This window comes from Idiotropiscis lumnitzeri, chromosome 3 (genome assembly GCF_059441095.1).
Source record: "Idiotropiscis lumnitzeri isolate Australia: NSW breed Sydney's pygmy pipehorse chromosome 3, RoL_Ilum_1.0, whole genome shotgun sequence".
Taxonomy (NCBI): Eukaryota; Metazoa; Chordata; class Actinopteri; order Syngnathiformes; family Syngnathidae; genus Idiotropiscis; species Idiotropiscis lumnitzeri.
The window spans coordinates 8,257,977-8,277,645 of NC_142393.1; the positions used below are offsets into that span (position 1 = coordinate 8,257,977).

The 19,669-nt window shown below is 40.4% G+C and overlaps 1 protein-coding gene across 4 annotated transcripts in view; it reads right to left on the minus strand.

Moving 5' to 3' along the window:
* Positions 1-19,669, minus strand: part of dlgap4a (discs, large (Drosophila) homolog-associated protein 4a) — a 58,625-nt gene that overhangs the window by 38,185 nt on the left and 771 nt on the right. The gene's annotated exons all lie outside the window — the stretch shown is intronic.

Here is a 19,669-nt window from a genome sequence, read left to right on the forward strand (position 1 = left end):
AGCTCCCAAATCCTCAAGTCTGCGTTCCATTGAGTCAAACCTGGCATGAGGAGTCGTGTGAAACTGAAAATTCTAATACAACAGCAGCCTACGATACACTCAACTCATAAACATTAACGCTCCCGAATGCCATCATGCTGATGATCAGTTACATCATGAACCACAATGCACAGCACCGACTTCAATGCGTCAACGTGAACAAGAAGCAGTAATGCAGAGCCGACGGCTGCAGGTGGTGATGAGGAGAAATCAATGCATGTTGGCAATTTGTTAACCCGGCCAATTTTATCCCGTGGCCTTTGTTGGGAATTGTGAGATGACACACTTCAATTTGGATCAAGTGTGACAGCATGAACAGCCATTAGATCACACAGAGAAGAAAACAGTGCAGAGGTGAATTGTCAGTGCTCTCAAATGAGTCAGCACGCCTCCAAGTCTCACCTGCAATACAAACCAATCCCAACCATTAATGTTCACGCGTACATGTACAATCTCCCAAAATAGCTACGACTACGACGTCGGTCATCAATATTACACACAGCGGATACTATATATACAGTGTTGTATGTCTTTTGCCAAGCTTGTTTAAAATGACCTTTTCTAGCAGTCAGTTTGGCTTAATAAAGTAAATACTACAGCAGGTAAAGCAGTTATTTGGGTTTTATTTAAGTTTTAAAGTCTTTTTGGTGTATTTTAGTACATCAAAGAATATAGATAATAACATATCACTGGCATCGGGCCAAAATCTCATTTAGGCAAATTTGATATTTTTCCAAAATCTATACTTTGGCTGGCAACCAGTTCAGGGTGTACCCCGCCTACTGCCTGAAGACGGCTGGGATAGGCTCCAGTAAACCCGCGACCCTCGTAAGGAGAAGCGGCTCAGATAATGGATGGATGAATTTATATTATTGGTCAGTCCACACGCGTGGGCGTTTATACGCATTATTGACCAATAAAGTGTTGAAAATAGTTTGCGCAATTTTCCAATGCAATGTTAATGATTGAACAAACTTGCCATTTTTAGGGTCTCCTGAAAAGTGCCTATTTTGGAGGTACGCGGTTTTGGCCCGATGCCAGCGATATGGCCGAAATAACATTGATAATTTGACATTTTGATTGTGACTTTTGGACACTCATGTGTAAGGTCTGTTTATGCATGGCTAGAATGATGACATACTTCAAAATCAGTGCAATGTGAGTCCTAAAATCATTTTCTGCAAACATGCGCAGTGCCAGTGTATTATTTAGAACGTCGAAACTAGACTGATAACTCATCTTTCTAAAAGTTCATTATCAGCCTCGCATGTTGTGCATGTCTGGGAGAATTTTGGTTTGCGACAACATGCAAGAGCACAAGAACACTTAATGGCTTTTTATGGCACTGTGTCAGACACGAAAATCGTTTTGGGACAAACTGTTGGTGTGATTAGAACATTTTCAGGACTCATGGGCCTGCTTCGGTTTGCTGAAGTGTGCAGCTTAACTAAAATCCAGGTGCAGTACTGCACGGACATCTCTGGAGTATTTCACTTTGAGCAAACTCCAGTAGAGAGCCCCAAGGCTTGAGAAACCAATCTTCTGTGCGCCGTGCACACCGAATCCCACTTACATGGCTGAATGTGTCACATAATGTCATGGCAAACAGAGAAATCCATACAAACGCAAGGTTGGCTGCAAAGCGTTAAGGTCAGAGACCAACGATGGTTCCTTGCGCCATGCGATGGGCCCGACGTGCTGCACATTGAGTGCTCATCCAGTGTCTTTGTGCTCGTTAAGCTGCAGCTCATTCATTTGGATGTGAAAGTCACATAGCTTAGTCTTACTGGCCTGCCAAGGCCCCGTCTCTAATAATCAAGCTATTTTCTGCAAAATGTCTATTTGCAGTTTGGATTGTGCAGTCACGTGTCGTCTTCAGCTGAGGGGGGGGCGGGGGCGGATTCGTGATACTGGGCTGATCTTCACGCCGCATTCCGCAAGAGTTTCACAATGATAGCATTCACCCTTTCAGCCGTTTCCTTATTAAGCTAATGCAGCCAATGAGATGACAGTTTTGAATTGTGATTTCGACATCCAGTGTGCGCATGTTAATCAACATTGGCTTCCAATAATTTACTTCTGTGCAGCAACTGAGTTGCCAGAATTGTGGAGTAAAAGTTCAAAGTATGCATGTTCACCATCCAGTACAAAGTCAAGGCTTGTATTAGTGTCATAACATTTTAAACAAGCAATTTTAAAATGTTTTTATTTAAATGCGTGTGTGTTTTAAAACTGCATTTTTTTTTTTTGCTTTTGGTTAAGGAATAATTGGGGGTATGGTGAGGAAAAAAAAAAAACTACAATACCTTCATGTAAAATAATCCTAATAGAGTAACTTTTACATATCGAATTTTGGATTGACCCAAAAGCACGTTCTTTATATCGCAACAAATACACTTAAAATGTGGAGTCCTATTATTTTCTATTTGACTCTTTATGATAAAAAAAAATAATCCCAGTTCTTGTTATTAAATGTTTGGCCTCAAAATTGAATTTTTGATTGTAAAATTCATATTGGAAAACCTTTAAATGTCACCGCTCCAAATGTTGCCCGTTCAGGTTCTCAAACTTTTTACACCAAGTACTACCTAAAAAAAGTACCTCACTCATCAAGTATCATCATTCAGACCAACATTAGAATTTTGTCATGTAGCCCAGGTAATCATAAGAAACAAGACAGGTTTTATTCCTAAAAAGTAATTTAAAAACTATTTAATATTATTGTAAGCCAATGCTCATTTCAAACATTAAAACTGCACTTAAATATCACTGGATGCTAAAAAATAATCCATATTCCTATCCAGGTACATTGGGGCATATATAATCCGCTTAACAAACAAACAAGCATTTTTTTTTTGTGGCTAGCTACTATACGGCTCGCAGAACGGTGTTTGTGGACCACCATGCCCATATCTGCTTGTCATCATGAACAAAGCTCGCCGTCTACAAAAATGCTAATAATGTCAACCAATATGTGCTGCTCCTTCTACAATGTCATTCACCCACCTCACATAGGCTGTCCTTACAATTTACCTTACATAGTCAACTACTACTTTGAGAAGAACAACACTCCGTGACCCGTTCTCTGAAAATCATAACCAAGCAATGCCCAAAAAAAAGCTCTCCTTTGGGTGATCTCAAAGTGCCCCGAAAAAAAAACAACACATGGGTTCCTGTCATTAAAACCTAGATGGTATCACTCATCAACCTTGGGACTCAAGTCCAGGCAAGGTGGTGAAAAGTCGGACTTTTAAAGTGATAGGCGTGTCTTCTCAAATGCTTTTAGTTTATTATCGCAGGCTGAGGTTGCGGGAAGGTATCCATTACAGGTGAGCAAGGTCACGGTATCAGCTGGATCTATGCACATCTCATTACTGTGGTCAGCAAAACACACACACGCACACCCCCACACACATACACACACACACGCAGGCCTCTCGCGCTATCTGTGGCCCACAGGACTGCTTATCTGTTTTACAGTTAAGTAGAAACAGTCTTGTTCTCTCAATTGTGATACTTTCATTTGTTATCAAAAATGATGAGGTTTCATTCATTTTCAAAACATCAACCAAAGATATATTTTTACACCTAGCATGATTGAGATGATTGATATCCATTTGAAATCCAGAATATCAGAATTAGTTTTATTCTGACATAAGTATGCCAGACATTAACATTCTAGTTGCATTCACAAACACACTACAAACACTTCTGCAGCTCGCGAGCAGCCAAGTTGCCTGCAGTACAGGATTGATAAATCTGAACAAGCAATTTAACACTTCTACCAATAAACGAGTTACCAATATGACATATGGCGTGGATGACGGGGGAACATTTTATGTTTTACAGTGATATGTAAATGCAGTCATGACTCCAAATTGATTGGGAGGCATAAAACATAAATGAAGAGACCGAAAGTAGTCAATGTACAAGAGGGACCCAATTAGTTTTAGTGCTTTTAGAGGCCGGCGTATTATTATTGGACATTATGACTGCAGAGTGGTACCTTTTCATCACTGTAGAGATGGGTTTTTTTTTTTTAATGCCACAATATAAAATGAAAGCATAATGAGAAACCAATTTCATAGAGTAAAACTAAACTATGACCTGCATAAGATTGTTTACAAATACATGTCTAAAGTGTTCTTATTAAGAATATTTTCAGCCAGTGATTGAATGGGCTCCTGGGGGTATATTTTTGCTAAATTTTTTTTTGATTGGGAAATTATGTTTGAGGGCAGCCTGTTGGTCGACTCGTTAGCACGATGGCTTCACAGTACAGGTGTAGGGTTCAATTCCGACAAGACAAACAACCATCCACGCTCGCAAACACACCTGGGGTGGGGGGGGGGGGGGGTCAAGGCAAGGTGTCCAATCACCCTTCCATGCATGTTTTTGTAATGTGGGCGGAAACCAAAGTACCCGGAGAAAACCCACGCAGATACGGGGAGAACATGTAAACTGCACACAGGAAGGTGGAGCCGGAATCAAACCTTGCATCTCTATACTGTGAGGCCATCATGCGAACCAGTCAACAGCCGTGCCTCCCTAAAAACAATCATTCTTACTGAAATTGATTAATAATTGCAATACTATATAGTAATAATAAAGTGAGCCAATTCCAATTTTTTCCAATGAGGATTAAAGACGGTGGTACGGTGCAAGGGTTTGATTCTGGCTCCGGCCTTCCTGTGTGGAGTTTTCACGTTCTCCCCATGCCTGCGTGGGTTTTCTCCGGGTACTCCGGTTTCCTCCCACATTCCAAAAACATGGATCGTAAGTTGATTGGACACACCCAAAATGTAATGTTCTGACCTACATTCAAGGGCCAACTTCCTTATATCGTACCCAAATTTGACCACATGAACTGGACTTTTTTTTGCGCGTCATTTAATTCACTGTGGCAAGATGATTTCTCAGAATTTACAACATACATTGATAATGGTGGAGAGACCAGGAGAAATGGGAGCGATAAAAATTAGAAGATGGATGGAGGATGGATGGATCGAACATAGCACAATGCAACATATAACTGCCAGTCAGCAAAACTACACAAACGTAGCATTGACAAATAAATATTGTGAGAGTTGAATGAATGAATATAAGCGATGAGGTGACTTTGCCGTTTGACACACCTGTCGCATCGTGATGTATGGGCCTCTCATCTGGCAAGCACCAAAGGCATTACCGGGAGCACTTGGATAATATGTCAATATGTCTCACTGTGAGCACATGAGGAACAAAATAGATGTGTGTCAGTGTCTCTGAGTCACGCCGGGAAAAAATTCCCAGCCCTGCTGTGAGTGTAACATGGAGCAGGTGGGAGGTGGGGGAGGGAGGATGCGAAACCACAATGATGTGGTGTCTTGAAGTCAGATTTAGCAGAAGAGGGCAAACTACGCGGCGGGGTCCCAATCACAGCACAGCAAAGGCGAGCTTGGCGGATGTGTTTATTATATCAATTCCTCTGGTAGTTTCACGCCCCCAACCCCGTCTTTGTGCTGCGTGGCCTTCGGAAGCTAGCAAAGCATGACTCGGGGAGCTGATGCTGTGAAAGCTAAAAAGGGAACATTGCATAATCAGGTGACTTTGCAAAGGCAGGGAGGTTTCATCTTCCTGTCATGTAGCTGATGGCTGAATGAATGAAAGCCAAGAGTGATGACATGGCAACATATTGTGCAGAGTTTATCCCAGGGCCTAATGGAGGGAAAAAGGCTGATGTCCTTGAATGCGTAAGAATATCTCCATACTCATATGATTACTCCTTTTTCCCATTATTACTCACATGCTTTAAACATCAGTCAAGAAAAAAGGGCAATTCATTTAAAGTGCACTATGAAGACATTCCTGACTTAATCTACACATTTTTTTTGTGGGGATTAAACAGCGTGATGTATTTAACACACAAGGTGAGCTGGCATGATTATTCAAATGGAGAGCAATTTAATTTAGTGGCACTTGCTCAAACAAAAGATTTAAAAATAGATTTGGGGGAGTTCATTCTTCAGAAAATATCAATATTTCAGCATCATATTGCGACAATGATGTTCTTCTCACTGTAGCAGACATGGAGTGAGGTTACACAAGAGGTGACAAAAATTAGGAGCTGAGACAGTAGCCAGCCAGCCGCACTTTCATCTAGCAAAGATGCATTCACTATACAAACATTTGACAAACAATGTGAACATTAGAAATGATTGGTCAAGAGCCCAACTCGCGAAATATGCTTCAGTTCCCTCAACTTTGCCTGTCAGACTGGTACAGTTTTTGCATCAAGAACATTTCCAGGCTTCATAGCGAGATGCTAACTTATTTTTTGTCTAAAAGTAACGGCTTTCTTCCGAACTGTAAGCCCAGCTCGATGGAGCGCACGGCTTATGGTGATACGGAGAGCTGCTCCAGCCTCTGCTGTGGAAATCTGCAGCTCTTCCAGTTTTACCTTTGATCTCTGTGCTGCCTCTCTGACGAATGCCCACCTCCTGATCTGGGAGTTTTGGTGGGAAGCCCTCACTTGGCGGCTTTGCAGTGGTGCCATATTGTTTATTGTTTGATTATTATGATGAATTTGATGGTAAGCATTTCATATTAAAACACTAAAATGTTCAAGCGACCCATACAGTACATTACACACAGCCAAATATTGTCTCTGCCTAGTAGGGGATCTTCTCTGCCTCTTCTCCTCGATTAATCATACTATAACTACATCCAGTACAGCTCAGTGCTGCCCGGCAAGCTACTAAATTCAGACTTGCCTGTATACTGTAAAAAGCCATAAAAGCGAGTGTGGGTGTGTGAAAGATGAACCACAACATATTGGGGGCTTTGCTGGATACTGTATAAATATATAAGAATCTTGAGTCATCCGTCATTCAAGCATCTCTTTCAACCCAAAGAGGACATTTCATTCATTCTTGGGAGAAAACGGCAGCAGAAGTCTCTCATCAGCCATCCGGGGACAATGCGGCAGTTAGAAAGCAGCTCCACTACAGTAGTGGCATGGCAGGTTCAGCTGAAGGAGAGACGCTGATACACATACTAATGAGACCCTACGCAGCTCAGTGCATGGAGGGGGATCACACACACACACACACACACACACACACACACACACACACACACACTTTCATAACTACCAGGGAGACGATTATTTCACAGATGCCCGTTCAGAAAATGCAAAAAAAAAAAAACACAATTCCTCTTGTAAGTTCTTTGAAACTGTCAGTGGTGGGAAGTAAAGTACAAATACTTAGTTCCTGTACTTTAGTCGCCTTTTACTTTTATGCCCTACTTTTGAAAGCAAAAGCCACGGCAGCGAAATCCGCCTGTTGTTATCCATCTCAGGGAGTGGCCATTTTGCCACTGGCTATCAACTGAAAATGACAACACAGTACACAAGGACTCAGCTTGCAAACGTCACAAGACCAAACCCAGACACCAGGTAAGCCGCGATTGGTCAATAGTGGTATTTGTTCATTTATTGCCACCTGCAGACCTGAGGTGGTCATGATTGCAGGATTAATGATATCGTCATGATTTGTTAGATAAGTTTAGTTTTGTCCAGGCTGGGCACGAGTGTCAACTTGTCTACTCCACGTGAATCTCATTATATCGTATGGGTATGTGCCTCCATGTCAGCATGAAAATAAAAATGCAAGTAGTAATCTTTATGTAGTTGTTTTTCTTTTTTGCCTCCAACAGTGTTTAAAATGTGCTGATGACACAGCGAGGCTTGACAAGATCTATCTTTAGTCAACTTCTGATGCATGGCTCTGAATGCGCTATATATTGCTGTAGCTGCTAAAGTGTCAAGCAGTCAAGTCGGCTTAAAGATAGCCGCTCGTCATGGATATACACTCAGGCCTCCCTGCATTATGTCTGCAAGTCATCCAGGATTTTCCGCTCAAGTCTCCTGAGATGGATGGGAGCGTCTCAGTGCCACGTGAATTGCCACTCTTGCACAACAGCTGCCCTCACACCTGCTGTGAATTATGCAACAGTTGTGTGTACAGGTGTGCTTTCAGAAGGAATAGACACAAGGTCGTATGAGGTCAGTGAGGCGAAGGATGGCTAAGAAATGAATGCCCTTCCTGAAATTCTCAATGTGGATACGAAACTGACAGCTTAACATGACCAGCTTGCTGAATAACACTCCCCAGGGAGGCGGGACAATGTGATCTCAGGAGGAGGTCTAGATCAAAGAAAGGAGTCAGTTATTTTGAAGGCCTTAGAAAACACACTGCCCGAGTGAATGATCGAGAGTTTTCCTCTTAAGTGTGGCGCAGCCAATCGGCCTGCACATCCACAAAAAGAACTTTTTTGAAATCGATGATCCTATTGTTCGCCCAACCAGTTTAGATGCGTTTTGTGGACTTTTGGAAGGCGTTCGACCGTGTCCCTCGGTGAGTTCTGTGGAGTGTGCTTCGGGAGTACGGGGTACCAAGCCCACCAATACGGGTTGCTCAATCCCTGTAATACCGAGGTCAGAGTTTGGTCCACATTGCCGGCAGTAAATCTGATTTGTTTCTGGAGAAGGTTGCTCTTTGTCACCAATTCTGTTAAGAAATTTTATGGACAGAATTTCTAAGGACAGCCAAGGCAATTGGGGGGGGAGGGGTCCAGTTTGGTGGCCTCTGTATTGCATCTCCGCTTTTTGCAGATGATGTGGTACTGTTGGCTTCTTCAAGCCGTGATCTCCAATTATCACTGGAGCGGTTCGCAGCCGAGTGTGTAGCGGTTGGGATGAAGATCAGCATCTCCAAATCTGAGCCCTTGGTCCTCAGTCGAAAAAGGGTGGAGTACCTTCTCTGGGTCGGGGGATGAGATCTTTCCCCATGTGGAGGAGTTCAAGTATCATGGGGTCTTGTTCACGAGTGAGGGTAGGAAGGAATGTGAGATCGACAGGCGAATAGGCGCAGCGTCTGCTGTGATGTGGACCCTGTATCGATCGGTCGTGGAACGCCTGGGTATCCCTTCGGAAGAACTGGAAGACCTGTTTTATTTTTTTAATTCCCTAAATATTAATCATCGTCATTTTGAGTGCTTCTTCACTTCATTCTAAATAATAAAGCTGACACTAGGATGGGTAGGAAAAGGCACTCACCATATCTGCTAATGCAATTGTTCACTTTAAGAATGTGACCTAATTGTCATGCAAAGCTGTTGCAATTCTCATTGCTAAAATAGAGCAGCTCCAGATACTTCATTTGTATGATTAAAAAAACGGGGATTAACTAAGAAGTGCATTGTTTAAAAAACTGAAACACTCTTGAAGCTGAAACAGAATGTGAATTAATAGTATTGTGGGTAAATGTTAACCAAAAAGGAGCACAAACCTATGTTATGTTTCATCGATAAGACTTTGAAGTGGATCCATTAAAAAGTTATGTAAATATTTGGGTTTGTAAAGTTGTTGAATTAGCATAATTGTTCTACAGTTGTTACTTTTTAAAAATCTGTAAAAGGTAACAATTTTCTCTTTTATTGAAATCTCCTAAAAACATCATTTTATACCATAACAGGACTGCAAATGACAGAACTAATAACCATCAGTGGGAGTTCCATGAGGGAAAGATAATTTATTGATATTACAGTAAATAATAGAGTAGTTATTTCGCTCTCTCTGAAAAATTAAAAAACACACAAAGATGCAAACTAATAGTGTCCTGGGGCGATAAACCTCAGATTGTGGGGTGTCTCACAGGCCAATTCTTGTTTCAATCAGCAGAAACTATGGGTGAGCGTCACCATAGCAACCGCTTAAACTGCAGATAAACCGCTCCTAATAAACACGCTGAATGCTTCCTTTTTTTCTGATATTTTAAACTTCTGTAGCTCTAAAATCTTCAGTGTACAGTAAAATGTTTCCAGGGCTTTACATATTAAACCCTCCAAACCAGAAAAGAACAGCACTTAGTTCCAAGAGAATGCATTGTTAATAGTTCAAAACACAATACAGAACTAATTGAAACTGATATCCCTGCAATTGTTTCTGTTATCTCAAACTAACACAGTGCCTTCTGTTATTATGCAAGATCTGTGCAAGACAATTTTCACATGCAGGATTAAGTCAAACTCAAGTCTTAGTGTGTGTGTGTGTGTGTGTGTTTTCTCTCCCTCCCATCGCCAAGTGAAAAGCTTTGTCTAAGCTGCAGTTCACAAAGAGCGACAGTGGACCTATTTCTCCCAGAATTCCTCCCGCCAGATGTTCACATCAACAGTACATGTGAGGAAATGTCAATTAATATGGGCAATAATGTGAGTTGAAGAGCCAGTTTAGTGTCTATTAGGATTTCATGTGTGAATGTTAGCTCTCAATTGAAAACAGTTTATACATGCCAATATGTGGCTTACACTACTCACAGGTGAACTTAATTTGTCCTGTGCTAAAGCTTTGACTGGGGTCACACACGGATACAAACAATAAGAGTGAAAGGTGGTCTCCAGGTGTCCACTTCACAGTGGTGAGCCGTAATCGCCCTTGCAAACTTTACGTCATCCGCCCATAGAGATCTGATTGCGGCTCCTTAGAAATGCACTCTGTCTCATCGGTTTCTCCTTCTGCCATGTCAAGGGCTGCGCGCCTCTTGCTTGCCAATTTTAAAAGGAGTGAGAGGAAACGCTTCTATTGGCAGCGAATCAAGTCAGCTGTGTTCACGCCCACAACGGCGCAAAACCAAAACTTGGTCTCGCCTACTTCTTATACAGGCACTGGTCAAGAAAATAGAGCCCGGAGTGTCACAGGGTGTTGTAAGCAGGTTGCAGCAAAGAGACTATCAGAGTAACGGAAAAGCATAGAAGTGGATATCCTTGAAAATATATATTTATTATTCATGGTTTAAACACCTGTTGTGAAATTTGCTGTTTGGCTCCTCATTAGAGTACAGCAAGTTGTGCAAAAATTACAGCACTCATTTTCAAAAGCCAAATATCCTTTGCTGAGGAGGGTAGCCATGTGGATATTTTTAATACTTAAGTCATAACTATGTAATTAAGTAACAAGTGAGCAGGACAATGCCATGAAGTAGATACATGTTAATATTTAGTTAGCCATTAATATGGTGTATATTTTATTTAAATATGATGAACAATATGAATCACTAGCATACTCAGCATATCAAAAATAATTTAAGAGCCAGTTCAAAGAAGTGGAAACAAGTAAAGATGAAAGCAAATGGAGACTGTCAAATCTCGGTGGATTAAAACATGAAATCTCCAATTAAAAGGTGTGAGAAACAGCATCTTAGGCGTGAGAATCCTCATGTCACGTTTTCAGAAAAACATGTTACTTGTTTTACTCCCGCAACACACTTTGAGCTCTAGTAGCCAATTCCATTTCCTTTTACTCGCGACATGATGTGATTTATTTGATCAACAAATGAGTTGCGACTGAGCGAGAAAATATGGATGATTTCACATCTCTTTTGATAAATTTAAAGCCAACTCGGATTAATATGATGCAAACAGACTTGATTATTGCTTAAGAAGGCAGCATTGATCAAATGTCAGCGTCAACATCCACTACGGTCATGGTGCATTAATCATCTCTATTGACCAGTCTCATATCATGCTCAGCGTGTATGAGATGTGGTGGAGCCATCCATGTCCACAGGTCAGGTCAATGACACCCAGAATGGCAACATGGCCGATGACATCAAATGTGGTGTCCATATGGCTCTGTGACACGGGCGCACCCGGGGTCAAGTCTTTGGCGTGAGTGAATGTAATCGTTGACAGAAGGCAATGTCCCGTGGTGTTAATCTTCAGCAAACTAAGATCTGCTTTCAGACTGACCACCAAGGCTCGTCTATGCATGATGACTTCTGCAGCAGAACGCCACATTAGTATTTTGAGGCTGTTACAAACACGCTTGCAAAAAAAAAAAAATCCCTCGATCAGAAAGCCACTCGCTGAAATGTAAATTCAGACAGCCCCAAGTTTATTCCAATCCCATCCTGACCACGTTAGTTCAACGTAGCATTCACGCTATCACGCTATTATTTAGTTTTTCTTTCCAACTTTGATTTAGACCTGCCAGAAGGATCCAAACACTGCTTATAAAGATGATTCTTGCTTTTTATTGTTACACAGAAGTCATTATAGTCAACCTCATATTAGCAAACACAGGCTATTACTGCTCAAAGCACTGAGAGCTTCATCCCAGCATGTCCACAAAAAAAAAAACATTTTATACACAACCACCCACAGACACAATCACCAAGTACTGCCCTAGAAATCCAAGTGAGGGTTACACACTCTCTTTGTAGTCACAAAACAAAATATCCCCAAGCTTTAAGGATCACCCTGCATTGCTTCAGCGACATCCTTGGCACTATTTAGCATTGCTTATCTTCTTCTTTTACACCAGCCATCTTCCCTCAAGCCTGTTCTGACTCTTGGTCATAATAAAGTCATTTTAGGGCTATTTGTAAAGTGCAAGAAGAGCAAATATGCTACATTTCCATTCATCTCTTTAAATATTTGCATTTAATTTGTATTTCTGTTGTTCTCTAGCACATTATTAACTGAGGAAACTATTATCATTTGGAACGTCGCAACAGAGACTGTGAAATGAATAAACATCTGTTACTCGCACTGGACACACGAGACATAATTAATCACTGTGGGACAGAATTTCACTATTGCTGCACGCTGAGGTATTTTGTCCCCGTTGAGGAGCATTTTGGTTGAATATGCAAATTTGAATCCGAGGATTGTACAGTGGTGAGGCAGCCCAGGAAGTTTCTTATAATGACAAATGCGGAGGGGCGGATGTAATAAACAAGGTGCGTTTCATTGGCCTGTTTTTTTATGAAATATTTTAAAATCATTTTAGTGTTTAACTTTGTACACAAAATAGAACCTTTGGCACCAATGCTATGTCTAACACATCATCAGTGAATTCCGGGCTTTTCCACTACTATCGATCACTATAAGGTGACAAAGGGTCACTTTGTCAATATCAGACCGTTTTTCTCTTTATTGCAAGTCAGCAACTTGATTTGAAGGACTTATTTTAAAAGTAAATTTATTCCATTATGTTTCATAAGTGTGTCCTTCGGATTTGGTTCGTCCTTGGTTCACTGTTGTGATCATACGAGCCTAAATGAAAGAAGTTAGTCGAGTATGGTGAAATGTTTGCAGGAAAGCAGGAAAGGTCACTGACTCAGCGATGGCAGCAGACTTTCGTTAACCTCCAGGTAATGATGAAAGCATATACAGTGCCATGAAATTATTATTATTTTTTTTTTACTTTTTTTTTTTTTGCATAGTTTCCCCCTAGTTTTAAAGGGAGGGAAAAAAAACAATTTTATCCTTGCTGGCTCAGTGTGAAAAGTACACCAAAAGGCCTACTGTCAGCAACAAAAACAAAAATAAAGTGTTTTCTATCTTTCACGTCTGTGGAAATATTTAGACCCACTCCAGAATTGCCATAACTCAGCAACACTTGAAGGTTTTCGAGGTTTTCTTTTAACGATTATGCCACAGCATTTTAATCAGATTTCAGTTCAACTTCGACCACCCCAAAAAACTGTTATTTTGTTGTCTTTGTTTTTTGAGTAATTCTGAAGTGTTGTCTTTTGGGTTTTAGATCTGCTGCAGAACTCAGGAGCGCTCCAGATTAAGGTAATAAATATTCTCCCTCAGGATTTTCTGTTAAAGAGCGGAACTCATCATTCTATCAATAACAGCTTGTCGTCCAGGTCCCGAAGTAGCAAAGTAGCCCCAGACCATCACACGACCACCACCATGTTTGATTGTTGGTATGTTGTTCTTTTTCTGAACTGCTTTGTTACGTTTATGCCAGCTCTAACGAGACACAAATCTTTCAAAATATTCGACTTCTGGGCTCATCAGTCCATAGAATATCCTTCCAAAAGCCTTGGGAATCATTCCGATGTGTTTTTCAAAAGTTAGACGAGCCTTTATGATATATTTGGTCAGCAGTGGTTTTCGTCTCGGATCTCTGCTTGGATGTCATCTTGTCGAGTCTCTTCCTCATTTTTGAGTCATCAACAATGACCTTAACCGAGGTGAAGGAAGCCAGCAGCTCTTCCGATGTTGTCCTGGGGTCCTCTCTGATCTCCTGCATGTGTCGTCGCTGTGCTTTTGGGTTAATTTCTGCAGGCTGTCCACTTCTGGGAAGGTTACCCCTCTGTTTCATGCTTTCTTAATTTATGGGTAATGGCTCTCGTGTGGTTCACTAGAGTCCCAAATATTTAGGAATTTATTTATAGCCCTTTCCAGACTGACTGATTACTTTCAATAATTTATATTTATTTATAATTATGTATACATTTCAGACTATAAGGCGCACCCTAATATAACCTGCAGCAACTCTTTTTGGGGGGAAATAATAATAAGAATAAACTATACAAGCCGCACCAGACTATAAGCCGCAGTTTCCGATGTTGTTTACTCCATGTACAGAACAATTTTGTGCTGTGAATGCGTATATTGGGAACATAAACAGATTCTTAAAACAGTGCCTTTTAACACGGCAACAACTTTCCTAATTAAAGAAGAACAGACCCAAGAGGAAAAAAAAAACAAGATTCATTTAGCGTATTTTCTTAACTACAGAGCGCCCCTACTGGTGAAAGAAAAATCCACAGACAAGCCGCACCTTTGTATTAGCTGCATGGTTCAAAATCTTGGAAGAAAGTAGCAGCTTATTGTCCGGAAAATACGGCACCTTATTTTTCATCTGTTTTTGAATTTCTTTGGTCATTTAGCTTTTTAAGAACTTTTGTTTAACTTAATTTTGTCTGTCAGGTTCTGTTTAGGTTATTTCAAGATTAAACGGTTCTTTAAGTAATCAGGTTTGGTTGTGGTCAATGAAAATGAACTAAAAACTCTGATTAACCACAGTCAATTCAATGATTTAAAAAGTGGAGGGTTTCTTTTTCCACACAGAGCCAGGTACTTTATTTTATGTTGAAGCTTATTCAAATCAGAATTGCAAGCTTTAGTCACTGCTATGTAATTCATAAAAAAAAAAACATCTTTACCCATCAACCACACTGACAACTTATCTAAAACGTCTATAAATGCAACATAAATCCATGCAACAAGAAACGCCCCCCTCCCTAATAATGAGACGACACCATCTTCCTCTCCACTTCAGACCTCCCAACTAAAAATTTGAGAGGGTGACGATGAGACAATAGCTGAACAGATGGAGCAGTAAGACACTTCTAACAGTGGTAGGGAGGAAGTGTACACACAAGTCTACGCACAAGGCTGAACTCAAGTTACACTGAGGCCTTGTTGCTATGGCAAATGTGGAGGAACAACATCTTGATATGATACAGCTAATGTATTTGAACTATTTTATATCTTAAGTCAAGACTCACATGCAGCAAACACATCAGTCCGAGATGTTCAACTGCAAATCGCAATGTGATTGCACAGTGTTATAAAGCTCTAGTGAGTTTTGCATTGCATTGTGCCACATAAAATTTAAATAGTAAAGCCCAAGATATTCAATACAATACAACATTAATGACAGGAGAGGCTTCTCTGTATTATGTATGTCAAGTGGCTTTAGACACACCGAAAACAGCCGATACAGAAGACAAGATATGAGGGCTGCATTCAAGACCGTAGTCCATGCAAATATGACATTCTTGCACTTCTGCATCTCATGATGCCATTAATGTGCCCCAGCAGGGGCAGTCACATACTGTATGAGTAGGCCTTAAAATGTTAGAACGTTTTAAGACAATAGAAAAGACACAATATTGCAACACTCTCTTCACCAGAAACACTTGTGGGCTCCAGTATATGGATATAGAAAAAAAGATATAGAAAAGATCTAGAAAAAAAAGAAAAGAAAACAAACAATAATCTCTCTCTCTCTCTCTCTCTCTCTCTCTCTCTCTCTCTCTCTCTCTCTCTCTCTCTCTCTCTCTCTCTCTCTCTCTCTCTCTCTCTCTCTCTCTCTCTCTCTCTCTCTCTATATATATATATATATATATATATATATATATACACATATAGGAAAAAGGGTCTAAATTAGAGCATCCTGGTGTCTTTGTGCCTTTCTTTCTCCTCATCGTCAAGATTCTTTAAATAGACTACATGTTGGTGTTACTGATGACTGCATTTACTAGTCTTCCGTATGCGTGACAGACAAGCTGTCCATGACATATATGTCAAACTCAAGGTCATCTGGGATAAGTCGCAGTGTTATGTGACCGTGCACTGGCTGAGAGGTATAGATGATGTGGTATATACAGTATGCATACTTAAATTTGTATTTGGCATCTCCTTGTGATTTTGGCAACTTCTTTCTTGGTTAGGGACCACACACATGACATAACAGCAACGTTCTAGTCCAAACGACACTGCTGTCGAAAAACTACCTCAATTTGCACAAACATGGAGATAGCATGACAAAAGCACTGGAATATACCGTATATAACATTCCAAGACAGCAGATGGATTTGGCAAGAAATAAAACGATCATGTGCACCAAATCCCTGCTATTCAAATTTTCAATCACTGCAAGACTAGACAAGGGCGGTAGTTCACCATAGGTTTTGTGGCGGTATCGCCAAAATGACAAGGTGCAAATGTGCCGGTGTGAAAGGTACTATTAACAAGCAATACAGCAAACTTGTTTAATCATTTGAAGAAGTACTACCATACAAGTGATTATGTGGAAAGAATGAAAATGCCAGCGGAGAACGCATTGCCACTGCTGCCACACATGTAGAATTACCGGTTTAGTCGCTTTAAACGACCACTGAGCCACCAAGCCAAACATGATCTTATGTTCATGAAATGTTAAAACTACTTTCCAGGATTACTTTTCAATACAAACGCTATCGAACTTTTTTTTTTAAATAATTTTTAATAATTGACAAGATCAAATGATATAAAAATCCCACCACATGCCGATCGGAAAATGGCTTGCCAGTCTGCGGGAAGCGTGGGCTTATATGAATCGGTCCATGGTGGGAAAAAGGTTAGGAACAACTGAGTCACAGTGGAAGACTGCTGCTTCCCTGTCAGCTTTTTCCGTTGACCTTTTTATAAGGATTTTCACAAAGTTAGAGAACTCACTGGACATCGAATAAATTCATAGTTAAAAGGAAAAGCAGTTTTCACAATGTAAAATCTAAAGTTCACCTCCCATACTGGTGTGATCAAATCACATTAAGATGTCACTGTCTTTTCAGACAACTTCTTTCAAAAGTGCTTCAGACCATTAATATTTGATGTTAATGTTAAAGTATGAACTGAGACGAGCTAGGCTATAATGAATGTGAAACTAGAGGCCTCAGATGCTGAAGGGATGAAAAAGAAATGACCTCCCAATGTTACCTGCAAACAGATCCTTGACTGCCAAAATAATCATTATTAACTCTACTCGGAAAAGAAAAAACAATCGTAAAAACCAGAGATGTGGGACCCGAGTCATAAGACTTGGACTCGCTATTTGTAGGCTGAGCTATGAAATGAGATTTGAGGCTGGCTCGTTAAGCAAGTGTCATGGTGGACACTCAAAAGATAAATATGTTTGGACTGAAGCATTATCTTTTTGATGAAACCGGAAAAAAGCAGAAGCAAAATTGAAGGTTTGCAACTCACGGATATGAGAAGCTCCATTTCCCTTCTTCCGTCTGATACAGGTAAGCTAGCTGTGTGAACTGTGAAGCAAAGCTAGCTAGGTTAGCTTGACTGTTTGGCTTACCAGTAGCTGATCAAATATAAACCAAACCTCATGCCAGTTATGACAGAGGCAATAAATTGACAGAATGGACATTATGGAGAATGTCATCTTCAAATGCTGCCATAAAAAAAGTATAGAAATATATACAGAGCCCACTCTGAGATGCTTGTTGGATGTCAAAGAATCCGCCATATTTGATGTGGCGGGGCCCCCGTAAACTAAAGTACGTTAACTTAACTTAGCTGTAAAAATGCAAATGCACAATGTTTATTAAATCATAATATAAGTTAGCGTTGTAGTCAAGACACCAACAGAAACCAAGATAATAACAAGACTAGGGATTATCGAGACCGAGACAAGACCAAGACTTTTGGAGGTCGAGACCGGGACAAGACTGGCTGGAAAATCAAAGAAAAAAATCACAAAAGAAAAAAAAATGAACAAAATGACCATTATCTTTTTTCCCCATTTTGTTTGCAACAAAAACAAATTCTACTGTTAGATTTGAAATACTACAATGAATCAAATACAAGTAAAGTTATTTCACTTCTTCTGCAAAATATCCGAATCTGATCTGTCCGAACCAAGACAAGACTGAGTAAAAGTACCTTGGATTCTGAGATGAGACCGAGACCCCTGAAAAGGGTACCATTAAGACTCACATTCAAACCAATGCATTAGATGTTCCTCTTGTTTACTATGATAAAACATTATGTAATATTTTGACCTTGAAATAAATGCTGTGAATGGTGTTGTGACTTGAGAACGGACATTGTCTCTGCGCCTGAAATGGCAAACTCAGCTCACCCGATAGAGTGGACTAAAATATTGGTGGACAAGCCAGGACACCTTTACTGTTGTGTTAGGGCCAGAGAAAGTGATGCATTCTGAGTTTGAGCACACTCTGTTCCAAACAGACACTAATGCACGTCAAGTCTTACATTCCCAATGGAAAACACGTCACACACGTCAGACCATCCGATCACTTCAACCAGTAGAACTGTGAGTTTATCAACAGACACGTGCTTATTTTTCCTCCATATAGTTTTAAATGTAAACACACATACACTAATACTCACATAAAAACATTTCACACTAAAATGATTCCCAACTATTGCTTTAAATTAGAATGCCTAAAACGCAATTGAGCAGACATTGTTCTTCCCACTACAATGTGGTGGAAGAAACAGGACACATTTGTACATATGAGTTGAGCAAAGTGCTGATTACTTAATGGATACAAATCACAAGAGAAGGCTACTGTAAAAACATCACGTCAGTCGTTCTCATACAGCGACAATAGCAATCACTTTTGACTTCAGGTGCTTCTCCTCCACTTTTAACTTCATACATAAGTGACTATAATAGACTGCATTAGAAAGTTCAGCTCTCGTCACTACAAAAATGTGATATTCATGGACATAATATTTAGTAATTCATGACTCGTGTTCTCCAATTGCTCAATAATCAACTATCGCATGCTATTTATTGCAGAAACGGTGCATTTTTTTACACATATAGATTCTGAGACCGGACTAGGTGTTATTTGTCAGAAAGCGTAAAGCTTCAGATGTCAGACTGCCAATCCCTCAATGTGTCTTGGAGGCTGTCATCCCCCCGGTGTGCCATCCACAGATTTGCGGTCCCATCCTGCCGATGAATTATTAATCAAGCTTTCACTAACAAATGGGCTTTTAATTGTCTGGATTGCTGTTTGACAACAACTGAAACACAGGCCTCGATCCAAACAGGCTATCGATCAGCCCAATGCAGCCTTGTCAACAGCAGCAGAGGAGGCGAGAGCTGCTGTGAATCAACAAAGCTATGCAGGACAAGGCAATTTTTTCCCTTCTAATCTTCCCTGTAATTAAACTTTGAAAACAAAATACAGCACGAGGAAGTTAATTCATCATTCTGTTATTTCAAATTCTGCATCAAGTTGACTACTCACAT